Source organism: Colletes latitarsis, chromosome 4, assembly GCF_051014445.1.
Source record: "Colletes latitarsis isolate SP2378_abdomen chromosome 4, iyColLati1, whole genome shotgun sequence".
Taxonomy (NCBI): Eukaryota; Metazoa; Arthropoda; class Insecta; order Hymenoptera; family Colletidae; genus Colletes; species Colletes latitarsis.
In genome coordinates, this window is record NC_135137.1 from 33997061 (window position 1) to 34014460 (window position 17400).

Below are 17400 nucleotides of genomic sequence, written 5' to 3' on the forward strand. Positions count from 1 at the left end.
CGGCCCAAGAGAATGAGACGGGACGAGGCACGAAGAAAGATAGTAGGGGGTAAAGAGAGCGAGAGCAGAACGCTCCGAGGCACGGGGGCCACTTTTTCTCGACTTAGCACATTTTTCAATGCCCGTTGACAGCTATCCGACCTTCTTTCTCGTGTACCGTCTCTCCCGACCCGCTCGCGTTTCTGCTTCTTCTTCTCCGCGACCGACTCGCCCGGCTCCTGTCGGTTCGCCACCTTCTGCCACCGTCCCCGCGGACTCTCGGAGCTAGCCGCACGGACGCCGACGGCGAAGCGTTTCGATGCTCCAGAAAACCGTGAGACCCGGGCCCGACGACCGGCTATAATTTGTAACTTTCGTGGAGGTATGCTGAACGGATTCGCTGCAATTCCTCGCCGCAACCGCCTTACGACTCTTCGAATCTCAGTTTGTGACACAAGTGCCTGCTATATCGTGGCAAGACAGAACCATCGCTAATAAGTTATGAAAAATTGTGAGTCCAGCGTTCCAGTTGTCCATTTGTGTGCTTCTTTCGACATGCCATGTGTTAGGTAGAAAAGAAATTTTTGTAAGAATTTCTAGATGTGATTTGTAAAATTCCACCGAATTATTTTTACAAACGGATTACTGAATCGTGAAACATTTTATTCGCTATGATACCAGGAATCTTCGTTTCGAGATCAACGACAAGACGGGAAATGGTTTCCCTTGAAATTGAAATAGATTCGCCGACGATCAGATAGCCATCAACTTTTCAGCCTCGCGGAGTTCAAACGCCCTAAGTGTCGTAAACGAGATCCTTGTCTCCGGACTAGGGCCGCGCGCCAAGGTGACAAAAGATACTTTTAACGCGAACGATTCTTCTTACGAGACGTCGCGTCGTATATCTGCCCCCGGGGACCCTCGTTACACCGGCAAGAACGACTGGCGACAATGCAACGTCACTCGGAGTTGTCTGAATTCGTTCGAGGCGTTTTTCTTCCGCGCAGAGTTACGACCCGCGACGGAGAACCGGAGGCCCAAAGGAATCGCACGTTAAACGCATATCGATACGGTTTCTCGCGCGCGGGATCCCTGTCGGGTGGAAACACCCAAGAAATCCGCGGCGAGAAAAGCTCGAGGGGGGAAGAAAAACTGCGACGACGAGAACGAGGACGAAGGCCACGGATCTGAGAGAGGAAAGACTGGATTTTCTTTGACGCTCGTTCGGAAGGTGCACCCAATGACTACTAACAAGGACAGGTCCCTGGGTGCAAGCCTGACTTGTCAATGAGGTTTTTTACCGTTGCAGAGCTTGAAATACCGAGGCTATATTACTTTCCTGACAACGTGCACGCGGCCAACTTTTTACGCGATATTTAATACTTCAATATTTTTAATTATTTAATATTTTTACTTATTGTTAGATTAGAGTTCCAGTAGATCCTTTCCATAGTTTCCCTGGGAAAAATTTTTATTTTAACTAAGTCTCAATCAACAAATTGTTATTCTTGATTTTCGTCTTATTTTGGCCTCTAGAATCTCCCATTAAAATTTTTCCCAGGGGTGACCAGACCATAAAAATATTATCAAAGTTATACGAATAGAATCTAATTGCGATAAGCAGGACCCCAAACGCTAATTACTTCACGTTCTCGCATTAAATTTGTACGCGCGGTTCAGCGAATAAACGCCCGTCAGAGCCCGTAAGACTAAATACCCCATAAATTACCGACCGTACGCCTGCCTACGGAGCCATAATCATTGACTCCGGAGTTTCGAGTGGTATCGACGGGCAAAAGCTCATTGACAAGTCAGACTCGCGGCCAAGGATCTTCCCATGTGAGCGCGGAGTCGCAACGGTCGAGCGTAGAAAGGAAGAGGCACAGAGAGGATGGGGGTGGTGCTAATGAAAATGTATCGAGGTAGGAAGTCACGGGCCGAGTGACCCCTCAGGGTTCACCTGGCATCAGTTGTTCGAGCCAAGTACGGTCCTCGGGGCCGCCATCCTTTTCCCCTCTCGAGGTTTGCTCCACCGTCCACGGCCGTTTCTTCTTCTCCCTGGCGGTTCGCCCTCCTCCCGCGGCCGCTTCCCGCGTCCCTGGTATTACGGAGGGAGTCGAGAAGGCGCATCCGAGAGACCTCAGATATATCCCGAGCCCGAAGGTGGTTACTCGCTCGGTGTTTCAGCGAGCGACCGTGCCGAGGCAAAGCAGCCACGGCCACCGCGCTATCTACCATCTGGCATAAATCAACTCAATGCTCGACTCTTAGAGAGCTTCGCCCTCCCCTAAGTCCATATTGCCTGCCTTCCTTTACCATCTTATCCTTTTTCCTTTCCGTCGACGTGTTCGAGGGGAGGCCGCTATCCGACCGATCTGCCGATTATTAATTCAACTCGGCCTTCCACCCTGCGAGGGTGCACCCTACGCGAATGATCCTCGTTCGAGCATCGTTGGTTACGCCAGCGAACGTCTCGCCTGTTTCTTTCCGCGGTCGCGCATTCCGACCCGGCTCACACGGAACTCGCGGATCAGAAAATCGATTCGATCGATGAGAGGTTAGACCCGATCCTGTCCTGTTTACACCTGGAACAAGAAGCTCCGGCCCGGTCGAAGGCGCAGAGGAGCTCGCGAAAGGAAGAAGGGAACGAGAGAGTCACGGTGTTTGCTAGCTAGCGGGTTCCCGTTGCTGTATACTTTGTGCCCTTCGAGATACCTCGATAGGAGGCGCAGCGCCGGTACACCTCCTTCTTCTCTTCGGCCGGCCGCTACCTGGTTGCGAAGATCCTACGAAGGAGATCGGGACAACGGGCGTAACAAAGGGTTCGGCCCGTGCACACGGCATTGGTGGCAGAAGGAGAAGAAGAAGCGGTGGTAAATACCGGCGTGTATATACCGCGGAGCGTGTACGAACCGTGCGGCCCGGTAACGTCTTATCGTGGCGCGCAGGGAAAACTAGATCCCTCGCGAACTCGAAAGGTGATAAATCTAACGAGCTACGAGCAAGACTCATGGCTCTAACTCGTATGATTCACGATCACGCGTGCACGCGTGTGCATGAACCATGTCCGGCAACGTGGAACCCATCCCGATCTCGCTCAGATCGCGCCTTTTCTTTTTAAGGGAGGATGATAGCGTACACGCGAGACTGACGCGAGAACGGATGACGAGCATCGAGATTCCGCTGGGAATCCAACAAAACGATTTAACGCTCGCTGGGATGCTGCAACATAAGAGGTACGTTTTCAACTATCGTTTCGTAACACCCAATTCTAACTCGCATTAGACTATACTGAATTATTTAATAGTTGGCGTCTATCCTCTGCGGTCCCTTATTTCAAAATATTGCCGTACATGGGACGTTAAAAATATTTGAACGTTCAATTTAAAGTTGAACAAAACAAATCGGTTCAATTGTTCTTCGAGTAGTTAGGAGATCGCGATATGCTCACGTAGTGTTTCTTGCTCGAATAGTTCATCCCTGTTCGAAGAGAGGTTTCGGCGTAACAAGGGGTGGGTACGCAATGTTGCAAAACACGAAACGCACTTTCGACGGTGCAAAACGTTCGAAAGCGGGATTCCTGCCACCGGGGCGGCAACTTGTTCTGCAAAAGCAAGTCCCCGTCTCGTTGGCCAAAAATGTTTTCTGCATCCTCAGAGTCCGAACGGCAGGTACTATCGGGGATGGCACCGGTCGTCATACCGCGGGGCCCCAACGATGGTATCGAGAGCGAGGTAAAAATCACGCACGAGTAAATCAGTCGCCTGTCGTTTGCATCCTTCGATCTCATGGAAAGGGACGGGGACAGCCGTGCCGCGGTACAGGAGAGAAAAGCGGACGAGCCAGTGGCAGCAGAATTTAAGCAAGTTTTTGCCTCGAACGGGGCCCTGTCAATGCAGATGATTAGTGCGCGCGAAAATGGAACAAGACACCATGAGACAAGGGATTCCCCTCCTCTCTCCACACCTTGGCCACCATTTGTTATACGAGACCCGTACGAAACACGACGACGGCAATGATGCATGGCGGAGATATTGGCTTCGACCAAAACATCTTTCGAACGTGAACGGACCGGGCGTGTATGGCCGCCGGGCCGCTGCACCGGCAGCCGCGGCGAAGATTGTCAGACCACACGATATCGCGAAGGACACGGATATCCAAAGCGAGGAACAACTTCTAGAAAATCCTAAAGGACTACCTGCCTTCCTTTACACCTGGTCGGATCGCTCCGACCAGCGTGATAGGTCAGCGAGGCGAGCTCGAGGACGAGGCGTGAAATACTTTCGTCTAACACCGTTAACTAGAAGGGAACTGCTGCAAATATAGTTGTCTATTCATTAGAAAAACAGTAATAGAAATGCAATATAGCAGAGCCTTCATTAATCTAATAAGGAGACACAACTTGCTAAATGAAAGTTTCAGATAATGGAACAATCACTTTTCTTGCAGTAATCAATTTATATTTGCCAGTGATAAATACAGTACTATTGGAAACAAAGAAATGACAGTTTTAATATTTTTATTCTGCAATGTATGAATTGTTACCACATCATATGCATTGCCATTATATTATTTTCCATCCCAATAATTTTGGGATTATAGTACCAAGTATTAAAATCAGAATTATTTGATTTTGACCGTCAAAGAATATAATCTTTATTTCCAAACGTACCGGACTCACGGCACTGGAACTTTCAGTGGCCTAACGACTGAAACCGTTTTCGTTTTTTGGACACGTCGTAATCCCACAAAGCATTCTGAACGCGGTATAACATCGAACATGTGTAAACCGGTATTTGCTCGGTCCGCTGAATATTTATAAGCCGAATATAATACCACGAGTGCAACCCGTGCATCCAATTATATTTTGTGGCAAATTGTCGGTACTGTTTCATCGTCGATCAGCAAAAATCGCTTTATTCCGTGGCTTCCTTTTCTCAGCTCCTGTCGCGTCTAGTAGCTTACGACTGCCCTATTAATCTTCGATTCGTTGGAAAATAACATGCTGTCGTCGCGTGATGAATGTAAAACACAACGTACAAGTTGGAAACAAGTAAGTTGCGAAACGATCTAAAGTATCGGGGACCGGCCGCGAACGGAATTCGTTTCGATTTGCTCACGGGTTGTCCACTTGCGAAACAAAATTTAATTAGAACCGTGTAATTAATGACGTATCTAGAATCGATCGAGTATCTATACCGGATCGATCATTTAAGTCGTTTGGTATAACTCAACGTCGATAACGAATAACCGATTTCCTGAGGAGGAGTTTGTCCCGAGGTATCTGGACGTAAACCAAAGTGGACGTAATTTCCTTCGGGACATGGGAGGCGTTGCGTCAGGTGAAATGAATTCTAATTACGCGTGACGCCTTCGGGCGATTAGCGCTCTCGTAATTACATAGGCGCGACGTGTCGCGGGTTTTAACCTAATAAAACAGTCAAGCGAGCGTCAGTCAGTAGCGAAAGCGACGACGTAACCGACCAGCTGATTTGCGACTACGCGGCTGACACGTAACTCTTTGTATCGTCCGGAAAAAAATTTTTACCGTGGCTTTAATTGCAACTGCGATCAATAACGCGGTAAATGTTGCGCGCATTATGCGTGAGCATACAGAAGGAGCAAGCGGGTACATTGTATTGTGCGCAGGTAATTACGTTCGTTGGGCCCGTGAGAAAGTCTCCTATTAAGCCTTTGTTTCGGATTTTTAAGTTTCTTTGAATATCGCTTAATTCACGAGGGTTGAACAATGCTCGTAGAACGCGTATCCTTCGGCGGTATAATGATAAATTCGGGGAGTTTAATCACTCTGAACCGGAGATGTCAACTTGATCGGGACTTACGAGGCTTTGGAAGGAAATGGCGACTGTGGAAACTTGTTGAGAAACTTTTCGAAAATTAGCAGAATTGTTAAATATTGCAAGTAACTTAATACTTTAAAAAATAGTTATGAATTCTATTAAAGAAAGAAATATAACAATTGAGTAATGATGAAGGTATTGTTCTGCGTTCAACATTACAAGAGCGTCTCCTTAACCACGAACGATTCAATCCTGTCAGACTCGGTGGCTATTACATTCCACCGCCGAATTAAGATTACCATCTCGGTCCCTTCGCTTCGCAAGTTCCCCGTTTCACACCTGATCCATTTTCAATTCAATCAGGACGACAAGGCGCGTCGTTGCCCCGCCGTAACACACGGCATTACGCGAATTCGAGCTCCAATTCCACGGGATAATTTACGTCGAACTCGAAGTTATATCCCGGATAAGACGCAAACTCGATGCAACTGCATTCCAAACGGTGCTCCCAGCGTCTCCAGGATTCGCTAAAACTATACTATCGCGACAGTAGTTACAGCGGTTACGGAAACGGCGACGAGGCAGCTCCAGAAACGGTTTTAGCCGTGCATCCCACCCACCCGTTCCAACCCCCGTGGCTTTCGGGGTACGATCAGTATATTTGAGTTTGTCGCAGCGTGTTACACGCGAGACTGGCTTTGCGTCCTCGTACGTTCGCGTGTAAGCTGGCCCGTTGCCAGGATGGAAAAGAATCCTCCGCTCCTATTAAAAACCGGGAATATCCTCTTACGTCTTTTCTGTTTGGTTTCTTCCCTTTTCGCCCGATGTACGCGCTGTACTTCTTTTGGACGCGTGTCTCGTGGAAAATAAAATCCGCGAGACAACGTACAATAACTCGCCAACCAAACAACGTCCCGTGTATTTCTAACGGAGCGTATTTTTCACTTATTTCTACGCGACGAAAATTGTACGAGTCGCTTGGCACGCTATTAGGTGCCTTCGCGAGTGATGACGCGAAAGAAGGCAACGATGCGTTACACCCCCGTGGAACTCCGTTGCTGTGAAATGTTCTGCGAAGTTTAAAGTGTAGGAAGATCTTTCGAAAAGGAAAGGTCTTAAATTGGTCCGCCGTTTGACAAATCTGTATGGCGACAGTTCCCTGTCTCAAACTGTGCGAGGTGTAGGAGAAACGCGAGCTTTAAAAAAGAAAATAGTCGGCTGAAAGGAAACCGTGGGTAGTGTTGTAACGAACGGCGATAATGATGAACGATGAAATTAATATCCGTGCATGGTATCGATAATATCTGATAAGGTCGAAAGCCTTGGAAGTAAAATCGTGGACGTGCCTTCTAATGACAATTTCGAACGAGCCTAGCGTTTACACGTATCGTTTCAAATGCAATTACGTTCCGCGTACATCTTGACATTTATCGCCCTTCCAAGCAATTATTTCCCAACTTTCTGCCGCTATTGTGCGCCCGTCCATTAATTCGACGAACATATCGGGACACGGTATCGTGCGCCTCAATTTCTCCGGACTTACGTCCCGCTTTCTTCCGACCGGAGAAAGCAGCACGACTTCTGACGTTTCCTAAGACCCTCTTTGTACCTAGCGCGCAAGATATCGGGATACGAACGAAAGTCCACCCACCCCTTATCGTTCCAGATGAAAACAACTCGCGACACTCGGTGTGTGTTCGAGGCGCACGACTCTCTCTCGAGCACGTGTAACCACGGGTGGAAAAGCTAGTGCATGAATCTCCTCCCCTCTCCTTTATCTGTTTTTCCATTTGCCCTCTTTCCGCCCTCTGATAACAAACGGCCCAGCACGGAATTGCCGTTTAAGCGGCGTGTTTCTTATATGATTCTCGGGATGGCGCCCGTCCAAGCTCGTTAATCGCGATGCCCCTGGACCGGCGAGACGTAACGTACTCCCGCGGAATTCTTTTCCGGTAATAACTGCCGGGACGTTTTTCAAATCCCATAGCTCCGGCGAATTCGCGTTCCATTTCGCGGCGGATCGCGTAACTCTCAGGAATGGCTCGTGAATATTACGCGGGAATTGAGATAATAATATTACGCTCGGCCGGGAACGCTCTTTAGTTCCTCCGCCTTCGACGGGACATCTTTATAGCACGAATAGCTCGCGAGAAACCCGGGAATTCGTTCTACGTTTCTTATCAGCATCAGCGATTCCGTACCAACGCGAGCTTTCGCGGGAATTTACCTGCAAGCCGATAAACTCCGACGTCGCGCGAAAATTTGTTCCCCGCGCGACAAAAATAATCCACTGTACTCGGTGAAAATCGGACGCGGAAAAATGTTCGGAAAACACGATAGATCCTCTTACATGGGTTTGATTCGTAACTTGTAAACAACGATGAATAGGTACCACTCTTTTACCCAAGTTTTGCTACTTTTATGTAACAAATGGAAGAGAAATAAATATATATTGGTAATTTATAAACTGTAGATATATTTTCTGGTCTTCCCATAAAAGGATAATACTTGAAAAGGAACGCAAAATTTATACTAGAATATGAGACTTTAATATTGGTCGGAAATGGCTCGGGTCCATCTGCGTATCCTAAGGATTAACCCTAATCCTAGTGGAATGTGACTTTGGGTCAGATAGGGTCTGACAGTAAATTTACATACTAATAATATTATTAAGTATCGAATACATGAAATATCATTACGAAGTGTCCAAATTAACTGGTACCCAAGAAAATTAAATTGAAGAGCTGTGATAATATTTTTGAAATTAAATAAATTTTCCATTCATTTATCCCCATTTCTACGTTACTTTTGGGAATGATCCACAGTATGTGACCCAAAATTCACATCTTGTAACATTTCTACATTTTGAGGAGACCAAGTATGTGGCGTACAGGTTCGTGGTTATCGTGCACCGACCATGAGGAAAAAGTATTTTCTCCAATACCGCTGAAAGTATCGATCGCGGATGTACCCTTTGATTTCGACGGATACGACGAGGTTCGTAGTTAAAAGGGGACTCATGCGTAATTTCCTGAAACGCGGGGACGAACGTCAAAAGTGGCTTTCGCAATAATATACGGCTCTTCAATTTCGCCCGATCTCGCGCTGCTCCGTTGGATCAGAGTAAAATATGCAAGCAGCCGGGGCCGTAAAGCGTCGGTCTTAAAGTGACAGTCATAAAAGTCCGCGCTTTATGCAGAAGTTGAGATAAAAGATTTCATCTCTTCCATTTCCACAGAGGACAGGTAGTCCTCCGGGGTATTAAAATTGGAAAACATGCACGCGCGTCTCTCGACTTTCGTTCTTTAGCGAAAAACTCATTCCCTCTGAGCGGGAATCGATAAGGTACGCCACCATCGTGTTATGATGATTAAAATATACCAAAATATACGTAATGATTATAATATACGGGAACAAAATTTCAAAATATCACGGTGCGTTGGGAAATGTCAATTAATTAATAGCGGAACCATATTTTCACCGATTAATTCTCGCGTGATTATTATTACCACGCGGAGTGTTTTCCTAAATACGATAGGCGATCGGAAATATCTCTATCGACGATACAGACTATTTTATTAAATGTAACGATAATTTCGAAAAGCGAATCTAATATACAAAACTAATGAAAATGGTTCGTGTAAATATTTGCTTTCGCTACTCTGATTTCTAAATAATAGCCATTCTTAACATTCAATGAATAATTCTTGTTTTAAGCCCGAGATGGTGTAATTGACTCTAGTGATTTACAATCAATGTAGCTCGTACATAATTTTCCTGCCTGCCCATAAATACATTCGTAATACGCTTTTTCAATTCTCTTCGTAAAAGTAACAGCGCCTTCTGTGAACACGTATGAATAATTAATATACTATAAAAGCAATAATAACTCGGTAAGAAGAGTAGATAGGACAAGTGTTTTTACGATCATGTTTTATTAGTCTCATATACTAAATTTACCTCGCAACTTGTACCAATATTTTATGAAATACAGCGCGTATTTGCATACGTGATATATCGATGATATTCTTTCATCGGTTATCAAAAATCGCTCAACGAAATCTACGAAACACAGAAATAACAATGATTCCATTCGTATCGTTACATCACCGATCATGTTTCGAAATAAGTTACATATTTTCTGTTATCGATGAATCGGTACCATCCGTCTCTGATACGAGAACGCGTAATCCTGACAGGTAACATTGTTTTCCACTTTGTTTCTAAACGCGTCGAAATTCGATACGCCAATTCCGCGCGAGCAAAAGGACGAACGAACGTCGAAAGAAATCCAAAACGTGATCGTCGTTAACGCGTCGATCAATGTCGGCGCGATCGCGCCTGTACCCTTCGCTCGCGATGCAATCATAATTTTTACGAGTACAAACAAACTCTTAACGGCACGATCCGTTGGGAGAACCGGGCGAACGAGGGAAGAGGCGTTTCGCGAACGGGATACGTGGTGGTCATTCAGGCCCGGTCTGTCCCGCTCGCACGGTTCAGTCGGTCGAGGGCGTCGATACCGATTAAATTAAACATGCCGAAAGCTTCGAAGCGACGGACGGGTTAAATATGAAAGAAGGTCTCACAGAGAGGAACGGATGGGAAATAATGAGTACGCCCGGCGTAAGTATAGCCCCGGTGATGGCGCAAAGAGAGGAAAAAAGGTGAGCACCGGCCGCAAAACGAGAACCCTCTTGCTGGATATCTGGGATGGACTCCTGTCAGTTCGCACGTCCGTAAGCCCGAGCACCTCCTCTTTTCTTCTCTTCGCCCTCGGTTCTCGCTCTCTGCCTCCCAACGACCGCTCCGACCAACACCCCGTCTTTTTATTTGATAAGAGGATCCAGCTCGAGGCAATTTTCACGGTCTCCGCGGCCGCACGAAACATCGTTTTCGTCTTAAACGAAATAATGACTCCGAGAGCAATGCGATGAACCCTCCGCTTCTCTCGGAACCGACGAATATTTTATGATCATCGTTCTCGACGTACATTGTCCGCGCCTCGCGCCACGCCAATTTCACCATCTTCCAAGGTGTCCAAGAAAGAGTAGCGTTCTCGCCACCCGTGAATCTCTCTTTTTTTATTAAGCATTCGAAATCGTACGTACAGGTTTGTGTGCTTTGCAATGGCAATTGGAAACTTAAAGCTATCGGAGGGTCGATTGATCGAACTTTTCAAAATCTTCAAAATCGTTACCCCACATTTACGTTTAGGATCTTTAACAATTTCAATGCAAGCTAAGGAAGAGGTCTGTGACTGTACACAATATAATTACCAATAATTAAAGCATCCACATTTACTAGTGATTGAGTCATTGAAACGTAAATGTTTCTTTGAAAATAACCAAACTAGTCACATCGGATTTGTATTACGACTCGAACAATTTTTCAAAATAATCTACAGTGTATCCAATGAAGAAAACACGAACTCGATTCGTGAAACAGTACCTGTTTCGTTGCGACAAAGACACCCACACCCTTAAGTTGTAGGTTGCAGCTGATTGAAACAATCCGGGCGGCGAAATCGACCACCCTCCGACGCGCGTAGCGGCCCCCAAGATTACCAGGACCGATACTCATTCAGGGTTTTGACAACGACTAATCGGCCAGCTTCTCTTTTCGCGGCGCGAACGATTTTTTCAACGGGCCATGCTAGTATCAGAGCTGCATCCGGGGGCCGGTGCGAGCGCAGCTGACTTTGAACGATTCCAGCCCGTTCTTTCGGTAATTTAAAACTTCTAAGGCCCCCATTATCAGCGACGATTATGATGAAAAGATATAGGGTTTGCACCTGCTGCGCCGATCTGCTTCCGTCCGTACGGGAGTTAACGCGAACTCGACGGGGAATATCTTTTGCGGGTCTTTATATCGCGAGGGGTAAAGGCCGCGGCAACCAGAGAGATGAGGTGTGGAATATTTATGGTCATTCTAGAAGCGTACGACAATGGCGCCCCCCCATTCAAACGCCGTGTACCGACGTTCAAGTGCGCTTCAACACAACCAAAGGGGAATTCTAAATCCGCTTTCGTCTTATGTACTTCGTCGAGCAGTTCCAGCGAATCCTTTATCCGTTGATCCGGGAACGTTTATTTTTCATCGGAAAGATGTAATCCCCCGTTTTCCGGCGAGCATCGATTAACGGCGCGAACAGAAACCTCTTTCTCACTTGTTTTTACTTTCTTTAAAGTCTTGCTAGCGATCAGAATTTCTCTTCAATTTTTTGTATGCCTCGATATTTTTAAGAGATCCCAAAAATGCAAAAAATTGTAAATAAACATAAGTGAAATTCCAAAGTATTTAGCTTCAAGAAAACCTTCAATTTTTGAGTTTAGTACTAAAATAAAATCATCTATTTTTCGTATTGTTGCAATGGAATCCCCCACATACCTCAATACCATTCAATTTTTCGAAGAAAGGAATGAAAGTTTCTTTTTGGGAAGTTTTGACTGCTAAGAGCGGAAAAATTTGATACCTCCTAAAACAAGAACGAGAAAGTTCTGCACAACGTTGCCAACTTTTTTAAATATAAAGTCATGGAACAGTTTCGATGTTCTTGCTTTCACCCGGAATGATTTATTAAGGTTGCCGTGGTGCACTGTCCGTATTACGTCGAAAGATAATACGGATGTGGAGCAAGTCTGCAGTTCGCTTTCCGATCTAATATTCTAATGTAAACTAATGCAAACAGAAATTTCTCTTCTACTTATTTTTATTTTTCTATGCGAAAACGTGAAACAGTAATTCTGATTTTTTTGCTTTCTCCCGGCATGATTTATCGATGCTACCAGGGTGCACTGTTTGTACAACGTTGAAAGATAATACGAATACACAGCAAGCCTCGATGGTTCGATCTCTATTGTAATACAAACTATTGCAACCGGATATTTTTCTTCGTCTTATCTTCTTTCGAGTAAAACAGTGAAAGGTTAATTTTTACTTTCTCCGATTCTGTCGGAATGATTTACGCTGTAACAAGTCGAAAGATAATACGGACGTGGTGTCGGTCTGTAGTTCACTCTCCGGTCCAATATCTCAAGATGTTGTGTACTGTCGCTTTGAAACACAAGGCAGAGTCGCGTCCAGCAATGACTAGAAGGTAGTTCGAGTCGAACAACGGGATAGGTTGGTTGAGGGAACGTCGAGTTCAGCGAGGTCAGATCAAGGAGCATCTTCGAGGAGGCTGTGCTAGAGAGAGTAATCGTTGTCAAATGGTTTCGTTCTAAATTTTACTTGTCTCGTACGAGTATCTAAGTAGATGCCAATAACGACTGCTAATACTCATTTCTTTCGACAATCTATCTATTAAAAAATAACCCATTTTTCCAAAGAGAACCACAAACGAAGTTCCATTAATCAACTCTTCCATATTAAAGGTAAAATAATTTTTGACAGAAACTGGGTCAGTCGACTACTTCGTGCATAAACTTACTGATTAGTTTCCGAACGAATGAGTTTGTATCCTAGCTCGTTGAGGAACTCCTGAAAATAAAATTCCGCGAAGACAAACCACAGAAATGCATTGCAATTCTAAAACCAGGTCAAATAGGAGCCACGCTTATATCAACGTTTCCTGGTCCGCTGAACTCATCTCCGAAGTTAAATCCAGTAATAACAAAACAGTGCCTCTCGCTATCCTATTTGTAAAACATACTGTTCAACTTCGCGTCGAGACGATCCCATTATATTTGAATACAATCCTCCGCATGAACGGATATCGTTTTACCAGTAAAGCCGCGGGGAAACCTAATTACGCAAGATTGAAGGAACGCTCGTCTCCTCGACGAACGAGTTTCTATTTTCTACGAACAAAGAAATGGTCAACACCCCAAACGAACCGAGAGAAACTCCAATGCGTGAAAGCGATACTTCGTCCACGGTTTGAGCGCTTCGAGGATAACTGGAACGGCAACTCTCGGTCCCTAGACGATTCCCAGTGACGTTCCCAGGGCCTAAGAAAAACACGACCGGCGGATAAAAGTTTCCAGCAGAAGAGGAAAACTCTCATAGACGTCCCGCCACGTAAACTTCCGCCAGGAAGCCGAAATATCGGTCGGTGCGGTTGTTTGGACAACAGGTCGCGATAAACGTCGCTATAAGTTCCGATAAATGTCGCGTGCAGTTTTCCGCGAGAAAAGACAGACTCTTGGAAGCTTCGTATCCCGGTCAACGTGGATTCTGCTCGTCCTTCGGGTTCGAGTTTGCTCGGTCATTAGACGTCAGCGCGGAATATATCAGGGGGCGAGTGGCGCAATAAGGAAACGGCAGAGATTTCAATGTAAAGGTCAGGATAGCGCTGACCGCAAGTCGTCGGGCCCGTAATAATGAGTTACGCCGATTGCGAGTAGCCGCAGTGTTATTCACGGCCTTGAATCACGGAATTCGGAGGCCGAGGAATTACACGTGACGGTGTAAAATACCACGTACGCGAATGGTACCGGTGCGCAAACAGATATCGTCGAGATTGCCTCGACGTGGGACGAGGAAGGAACGGTTGCATGTTCGCCAAGATTGATTTCCATGAAACGTCCAGCTTCGAAGACGCAACAACCTATCTACCGCTTGTACTGTTCGATACAAAGTCGATGTTCGGTTTCGATGCGGACTTTATGACCGCGGAGGGAATCCTGAGAAAAGGACATTCGATAATTCAAGAATCGCGGTGTCGATAGTTTGTTACTGCGGTGGAACTTCGGGAAAATTGAGATTTATCTTAGTAGCTAAGATAGAGATATTAAGAGGAGTTGTGCCTGACTGGTTTCAGAAGTTCTTGTAAGAAACTCATGATTTTAATTTAATCAGTAAACACGTCATTCTAGTATTCCAAGGACTAGGAATATTCCTTTGATAGAGACAATAGAAATCTTTTAGTATCTTCGCACGTTACTTAAACTTGTTGTGAATTAACAGTGGCCATTGTTAACTGTGTCGACAATAGGTGTCTTGATGGCAAAATCAATAAAGCGATCCCGTGGGTCGATAAACCGCCCGCACACGTTTCGTAGACAATAGCTGCCATTCTCACAGGTTTAGAGCACGATGCAGCCGGGATACCCGGTTCGTCCACTGGCCCAATTATGATTCTGCGAGAGAATGAACCAAAGGCCGTGGAATTTGCACAGATCGCTATTGTTTACACTGTGCTTTCCTACTCGTCAAACGACACTGTTACATTAGCATGATTCTGTCGCGAGAAAATTACAAGGAGCGATTTTATAACAGAGGTTCGCAATGTCTGACCTTTGCATTCAGTTTATCTGACTTGCAAACTATACTTAGAAACAAGTTACAAAATCTATCGGTATAATTATAATCTGATTCACTTTGGTCGCCATTTCAACCAAATAATTCAATAATAATTTACAAAAATAGAGCACCCAACTTTTTCAATTTTTGGTATAGATAGAAGCTAAACTAAAAAAGTTTACGTAAAATTTAAATTACGTTCGATTTGAATATATTATTTTATTCCTGTCATTATCCAAAAATTAGTCCGCAGAAAAACTTTGTTTTCCATAAAAATGAAATGAATTTGATAAAGTTCTAACTTTGAAACGAACGAGCCTGTGTTATTTCATTTCATTGTGTTTGACTCGCCGGCAGAAGAGGTTCGCGGCGTTATTCTAGTTATTAAACTCGACGCAAGCATGCTCCGAATTGACCAATTTAAGCGAATTCAGAAAAGGTCCGAGGAAAGGAGGTTATCTCGTCCGTGATAACTTAATAGGTTCGCTCGAGCTCGGCCATTGAAATTAAGACGATCAATCTTGAATATCATAGAGACAACCCGATCTTCAGGTGCACCCGATAATGTCCCTCGTTTCAGTCGAGCTCCATGGAACGGAGATTATGCGCGGCGCTATACGGGGAGAGAACGAAAGGCCAGGACTTGGAGATAAATTAAAGCTGGTCGACGTCGGTTAGCCGATAAAGTTCTCCGCCCCCGCAATATCCAGATCCCCCGGCTAATTTTGCATGCGTGCGGCATCCACAGATAGAGCAAGCAAGAGAGAGAATTTGCGATTTATTAAGTGAAATTAGGAAGGAACTTCTAATCTCCCCATTTGCCTTTAAGCTACTATAACAGTCGCCTCTAGTTTCCTTCCCTCGTCTCTCTCGTAGTTTGCGATTTCTATGTCGATACTATGGAGTCACCCCACTAGAGAATAACTAACTTTTCGTTCGCGAAACTTCTAAGTTAAACGTTCGGACACTGTCAGGCGCAGCGCGCAGAGTCCAGCTAAGTTGAAACTCGTATCTCTCACACCGATGACGGCTAACCGACATCCGTGCTTGAGTCTTTTTACTTCGAACCGGTGAAGACAGAGAGAAACTTTGGACACGTATTATAATACTCTCAACTTTTGAATCGTGGAAGCGAGATCGGAATAATCCTGGATCATGCATTTAAATTGCGCGGCGAATACGACGGAGAAAAATGTATTTCGTTCTGATTGAATTTTATTGCAGAAAGTGAAGACTAACTTCGTGCTGCGTTAGAAATCGATCCACTAAGCGTTTCTCTAAATCGTATTTATTTAGATCTTTCGAGATGCGTAATGCAATTATATGGATAAAAGAAAGCAAAGATCTCCACGATTAACGACTTTCTTATACGAAGATTATGTACGCGAAGCAAAATAAAAGTTAATTAAAATCAACTCGTGTAAGAGTAGTAACTGATCCATTACGTTCATTGAGTATACCGACCTCCAACTCGAAACGATCTATCAAAAAGAAATAACTAAATTTCGCGCGTAAAGTTGCAGTTTCAACGATGAAATATTAATATAGACTTTCGTCAGTTTCCGCGATTTACGATTCCCTCGAATAAAATATTCTAACAGCCGGAGGATGAATAGCGTCGCGTCAAAAATATTTTATTCCGGCTTTCCATCCGCCGCACGTTTTTCGTACCGCAACACGCCCCTGCGAAATTCAATGAATCACAATGTTTCCCTCCGTAAAAGTTCTTTCACGAAGGTTCGCAGGCATCGTTCACAAAAGTGGAATTCCTGCCTGGAATCGGGATACATTTTCTCCGTCGAGACATACCCCCGTTTATCCTTCTTTCTTGCCCCGTTTCGCGCTCGTTTTTCCTCGATCTTACCACGCACCTCCGAGTAGATCGCTGAAAACTATTCTCTATCCCTGACGCTGTTCGCTGCTCGTAAAACCGGCTGCGTAGCTTCGAGAATGTATCCCATTGTCGGGATAGCACCTACGTCCAGTAGTAACGCGGCCTCCTCGTTTTCTCGCATTCTTTTCAAAGAGTACTTTTCGCCTACCCGTTCCGGCAATAATAATTTTCTCGCGGACAGACGCTGCAACATCTTCGAACAAACTTTACGAGATCAAGGTGGATCGAAGGCGTTGAACTTGTCTTTCGTTCGAGCGGCGTATTATCGTTAATAGATGTACCTCTGTGTCGATATATAAAAAAACAACTACATAATAGGTTCAAGATACCGAGACAAAATGTAGCTAGTTTTTGAACGAAAACTTATCGAAAATTTATCGAGTTGTACGAACAAAGTTTTTAAAAGAGCATCGTTGTTTCGCCAAAGCGTTCGAGTCGCTTAGACGCTCCCGCGGGGAGTGCAACTGCCGGGAAAATTAC